Source organism: Lepus europaeus, chromosome 23, assembly GCF_033115175.1.
Source record: "Lepus europaeus isolate LE1 chromosome 23, mLepTim1.pri, whole genome shotgun sequence".
In the NCBI taxonomy this organism is placed as follows: Eukaryota; Metazoa; Chordata; class Mammalia; order Lagomorpha; family Leporidae; genus Lepus; species Lepus europaeus.
In genome coordinates, this window is record NC_084849.1 from 25276994 (window position 1) to 25283149 (window position 6156).

General features: G+C 52.4%; 1 pseudogene; it reads left to right on the forward strand.

Annotated features, from left to right (window-relative positions):
* LOC133752041 (leucine-rich repeat-containing protein 59-like) lies at positions 1-4558 on the forward strand (annotated as a pseudogene).
* The last annotated feature ends 1598 nt before the right edge of the window (positions 4559-6156 follow it).

Here is a 6156-nt window from a genome sequence, read left to right on the forward strand (position 1 = left end):
ATGCCATGGTGCTGGCCCCCATAATCACTTTTTAAGTAGAATTTATGTCATCTTAGGTATCATAAGCACTCTTGAGATGAGTTAGAGTTTCTGGGAGGTTTTGTGTAGGTTCTGTGCAAATACCCCATTCCTTTTATATAAAGGCCTTGAGCTTCTGCAGGTTTGCACCTCTCTAGCAGGGTTCTGAAACCTTGCTGCTCATCTGAGGTCATTGTGGTGGTACCAGTGGGAGCTGGGTGCGGGATCAGAGTGTGGCCAGCAGACGGCCGGGCAGCGTTGGCATTGGTCTCGCACCGGTGGTGGTCATGGGCGCAGGTGTTGTTGGTTGGCTGCGAGTCCACTGGACCCTCGAGCGGCTTTCCCTTTTCCCTGCCCATCGGAAGCCCGGAGCTGTGCCTGCTCAGCCAGCGTCATCATGACCAAGGCCGGTAGCAAACGAACTGGACGGCAGTGAGCCTGACCTGAGCCTCAGCGACCTGAATGAGGTCCCCGTGAAGGAGCTGGCCGCCCTCCCCAAAGGCCATCGCCCTGGATCCGTCCTGCAATAAACTCAGTACCCTGCCGTCGGATTTCTGTGGCCTCACACAGCTGGTGGAGCTGGACCTGAGTAAGAACGAGCTACAGCCGCTGCCAGCAAGACCTGGCCAGCTGGTCAACCTCCGGCACCTGGCTCCCCTCAACAATGGGCTGGTCACCCTGCCTCTCAGCTCTGCTCAGCTCAGGAATCTGAAGCGGAGGGACCTGAAGCGTAACTCCCTCCCCTTCTTGGATCCTGTCCTGGCCAAAGTGGCAGGGGGCTGCTTGGATGAGAAGCAGTGTGCAAACAAGGTGTTAGGGCACATGGAGGCCCACGCAGGCGGATCAGGAGCGGGAGAGGCAGCAGCGGCTGGAAGGAGAGCACGAGGCAGAGAGGAAAGAGGCAAAGCGACGAGCTAAGGCCGCTCGGGAGCTGGGGGTGCGGAAGTGGGAGAAGGCAGAGGGGAAGGAGGGTCGGAACAAGGAGCAGGATGCCCTCAAGGCAGCCAAGCAGGAGCAGGAGAAACCCAAGAAGCTGGGACGGTGCTGTGGCGTAGCGCGTAAAGCTGCCACCTGCAGTGCCACTATCTCATAGGACCACCGGTTCAAGATCCGGCTCTCCACTTCTGATCCAGCTCTCTGCTGTGGCCTGGGAAGGCAGTGAGAGATGGCCCAAGTGCTTGGGCCCCTGCACCTGCGTGGGAGACCTGGAAGAAGCTCCTGGCTTCGGATCTACCCAGCTCCGGCCATTGCGGTCATCTGGGAAGTGAACCAGTGGATGGAAGACCTCTCTCTCTCTCTCTCTGCCTCTGCCTCTCTGTAACTATGCCTTTCAAATAAATAAATAAAATATTAAAAAAAAAGAAACCTAAGAAGGAAACAAATTGGGCCCCAAAATCTAAGTCTGGCTTCCGCTCCGCAAGCCACCACCCCGGAAACACACTTGGTTCCTGGGCTGTGTGGCTGCTGCTGTGTGTGGCAGGTGGGCTGGTTGCCAGGTGACAGCAGCCCCTGTGCACCGGCGTGAATGCCATCTACGACAATGCCGTCCAGGGCCTGTGTGGCCACGAGGTTCTCCAGTGGGTCCCCAGCACCTCCCAGCCTTGGAGCTTGGATTCCTCCGGAATTGGGTTCTGCTGGACACAACCTCTTTTTAGCATCAGACCTACCTGCCAGCATCAAATGGCTGCTGCTTGGCACCTGAGCCCTCCTCTTTGTAGGACTTCCGTGTTCCTTAGGTAGGGTCCCCTGGTGGAGTGAGGAGAGGTGGGAGGGGGGATGGCTACCTGCATGCCTAAAGGAACGGCTCGAGGGTGAGGAGAGAAAACAACATAGCCCTTTCTAGTTGTTGTACAAAGCTGTGTAAAGGCAAGGCTCCTTTCTGCTAAAGGCTCAGCTGTCACTACGTTTATACTTCTGTGTCGCAAACCTTTTCTTTCATTCCTCCCTGGGCAATCAGGGCAGATCAGGGGCAGCGCGTTATTAGGGGCTAGGGAACACTACACTCAGCAAATCCAGCCTAAATTGCAAGGCAGGGGGAACATGTCTCTTTTCTTAAGGACCTCAGACAGTCAAGTCCTTTTGTGACCACACGCAAGCTAGCTGTGAAAGGGACTTCCTGATCATGTAATATTTGAAGACACAGAAACAGGCCTCCCGTGGCTGGCCTGCAGTCTCCCAGCTAGTCCGAAGTAGAACTGGACTCCTACCCAGTGCGATTTCTTTCTGTCGCTTTGCCTCCTTTATAATATCCTCAGAGAACAGAATTCACACCAGAAGGGACTAGGTCTCAGGTGAAGTACAGACTCTTTCGCGGCAGACGGATTCATCACTAACAGAAATACCATGGTACCAAAGCCTCCGGCAGCTCCTGGGAGTCCTGCCCTGACATAGGCAGCTTCCGTACAATGGTAACATCTGGGCTCCTTGCGTGAATCTTAGAGCATTAACTCTGATTGCCAGTAGGCAAGGAGGCGGGTTCCTGCAACGCTTCAGTGCCCTGACAGCTGTTAGCCCTCAGTGTGACCAGATACCTCAAGGGCAGCCTGAGCACTTGGCTTTGTAGATGCTGAGGTTTGGAACTGCTTGATTCTCAACCTTTAACCGAAGGGAAACAGGCAGCACCTTGGAGCTAGCTGCACAGTGGCACACTGACGCCCAGCACAAATGAGGGCCACACTGTCCCTTCCCTTGCCCGCTATGGCAGCTTTCTCTCGCCTCTTTCGCCATCTTTTCACAACAGCTGGATACAGGGATCAGAAATGCCTACCCTCGTGCTCACTCACCAGAAACTCCCAATTGCAAGCATTTCTCCTCTCTCCAGAGGGAGCAGGAAGGAGCCTGTCATAGCTCAGAGAGAGAGGGCAGTAGCACTGTCCCTGGTACTGCAAGAAAGGACTTTGCTCTCTTCTCTCCTCCAACGATAGCTCTGCTGCGTAGGTCCACACCTTCCTCGGAATCACTGCACACTCTTTTAGTCTTCTTCCATGTGCTAGAGCCCTTGGTGCAAATGCTTTATTGAAGCTAACCACGTAATACGTAAAGCGAGATTAAGATGAATACAGAAGCGGCCAGCGCTGTGGCGCAGTGGGTTAACGCCCTGGTCTGCAGCGCCAGCATCCCATATGGGTGCCGGTTCGAGACCCGGCTGCTCCACTTCCCATCCAACTTTCTGCTGTGGCCTGGGAAAGCAGTGGATGATGGCCCAAGTCCTTGGGCCCCTGCACCCACGTTGGAGACCTGGAGGAAGCTCCTGGCTTCGGACTGGTGCGGCCAGTTGGGGAGTGAGCCAGTGGATGGAAGGCCTCTCTCTCTCTCTGCAACTCTGACTTTCAAATAAATAAAAATTTTTTTTTAAAAGATGAATACAGAAGTCAGCATACTCATCATACCCCCGTTCCTTGGCTGGTTGAGGCGGCTCAGTGGCTGAGCCTCGTCAAGCCAGCCCACAGGTGACAGCTCACTCATGGCTTCCAGAGTCCACACCGATTCTTTTGGATTTCGATGATCATTAAATACACGTCTTTAAAAAAAGGACATTTGGTAGTCTAAGACGGGTTAGGTGCCTGGTTCCGGTCCTGTGACATTGGAGGATTGCCCCAAGAGCCTTCATGAATACCGGCTCCCCAGTCCGCCCCCGGCCAATTAGGTTAGGGATTAGAACCCTTTTCCCTTTCAGATCCTGAAACGCCAGGGACTCCCCCAAGAGAAGAGCCCAAGGGGGGTGGGGAGAAAGGTTTTCCTTTCAGCCTTTCAGATCCCTTTTAGAGTGTTTGGCTCAGGATGTAGAACTCAGGGCCACAAACAATAGGGCAATCTGAAATCCTGGTGAGACCTGGAATGTGGTTGCTAACGACTGGGCGCTAATCCTTTTGCTCTGGGGCCTGTAACTTGCAAGGAGTTCACAGGAGAGAATGAAACAGCTGTAACAACAGCCCTCTGTTCTGACTTGCGGATTTCTCAGTTTTGCCTAAGTAGTTATGTATTTTCATTTTATTGTTTATTTTGTTCATTTTATTTGAACGAAGGAAGGGGAGGGCGGGAGGGACACACACACACATAGACACACGCAGATTTTCCATCCACTGGTTCATTCCCCCAAATTCCTACAAGAGCCAGGGCTGGGCCAGGCTGAAGCCAGGAGTCCGAAAACTCAATCCGGTCTCACACATGGGTGTCAGGAACCCGAGTACTTGTGCAATCACCAGCTGCCTTCCAGGCTGTGCCTTGGCATCAGCAGGAAGCTGGATGTGGAGGGCAGCCTGGACTGGAGACCAGGCACTCTGATACGTAGGTTGGAGTAGACAGGACTCCGTGGGATGCACCTGTCCCAGCTGGAGACTTACCTGCTGCATCACGTGCCTGCCCCTGTCAGCACTGTCACCTAGAAAAAACAAGACTACGTGGAAATAGAATGAACGCGGAACCGTGTCTCATTCTAGAGCAGTGACTCCCAGCCAGGGACGACTTTGCTCCCCAGAGGACGTTTGATAATGTGACAGCTGTCAGAATCAAAGTGAAGATCAGCCTTGTCAACCCCTAATGGTAGCAGCAGCAACGATAATAATAAAGCAAGACGGTGAAGGAGAGGAGCTCACGCACACGTGCCTGATAACAGGAACTAACACCAAAGACTGCCCTGCCCGTTCCACAACCTTGTGCAAATGCTACCTCAACCTTATACAGAGAGTACTTCTGAAGAAAACCAAACCAAACCAAACCAATTGTCGCAAGGACATCTGCCCAACCTTGGAACAATGCCACCCTTCTTTTTTTTTTTTAATTTTTTTTTATTTTTTTTTTATTTTTTATTTTTTTTCTTTTTGATAGGCAGAGTGGACAGTGAGAGAGAGAGACAGAGAGAAAGGTCTTCCTTTTGCTGTTGGTTCACCCTCCAATGGCCGCCGTGGCCGGCGCGCTGCGGCCGGCGCACCGCGCTGATCCGATGGCAGGAGCCAGGTGCTTCTCCTGGTCTCCCATGGGGTGCAGGGCCCAAGGACCTGGGCCATCCTCCACTGCACTCCCTGGCCACAGCAGAGAGCTGGCCTGGAAGAGGGGCAACCAGGACAGGGTTGGTGCCCCGACCGGGACTAGAACCCGGTGTGCCGGCGCCGCAAGGCGGAGGATTAGCCTAGTGAGCTGCGGCGCCGGCCTGTTTTGTTTTTTAAGACTTATTTATTTGAAAGGCAGAGTGAGGGGGAAGGGGGGAGAGAGAGAGGATCTTCAACCCTCTGGTTCACTTCCCAGATGTCTGCAACACTAGAGCTGGGCCAGGCCAAAGCCAAGTAGAGCCCAGAACTCCATGCAGGTCTCTGACGTGGATGGCAGAGGTCCAAGCACTGGAGCTGCTCCCAGGATGCGTTAGAAGAAGGTGGATCAGAGATTTGAGTAGCAGGGACTTGAATTGTGTGCTACCATGCCTGTTACTGATCCTTGTAGCCAAGGATAATTGATCCAAAATAACTCTCTTCCTTTTGCTTTAAAAATTTCCTTTTGCCTCAACCTTTCTGAATATGCATATGATTTACTATGGCATACACATTTCCATTGTTGGTCTCAAAAAAGATTATTATCTTGAAACATTCGCTCTCTCTCCCTCTCCCCACTCCCCACTTACTTAAAGGTTGACAGCAATGTCTGGAGACAGTTTTGGCTGCCGTGGCATCCAGTAAGTAGAAGCCAGGGATGCTCCGACACATCCTACAGTGCCCAGGACAGTCTCAGACCACAGAGAAACGTGCAGCCTTCAAAGTCCACAGTGCTAAATCGAGAGAGGCTGATTGAGAAAAAAGGAAACGCTGTCCCACTCCTTGTCTGCACGATGTCCTTAGCAGCCACCTTCAAGGCACAACTCTGCTTCCTGACAGAGCACGGAGACTTACCTGATGGACTTGAATGGGATTAAGATTTATTTTTGAAAATTACTCATCGCTCTCCCCTAGAGAACCGTCAGTGAGGTTATTGAATATTAACTTTTCCTTTTTGGATTTCATGTCATTGTGATGACTCCTAAACATTCTATTTTTCTATAAAAATGTCTCCATCAGGAATGAATTTCAATTTGTCTAGCTCTAAGCTCTAAGTAAAGACGCCATTTAGGAGGTCCCCTTCCAGGACCAGGGCCCTGGCTTGTGCAGCCGA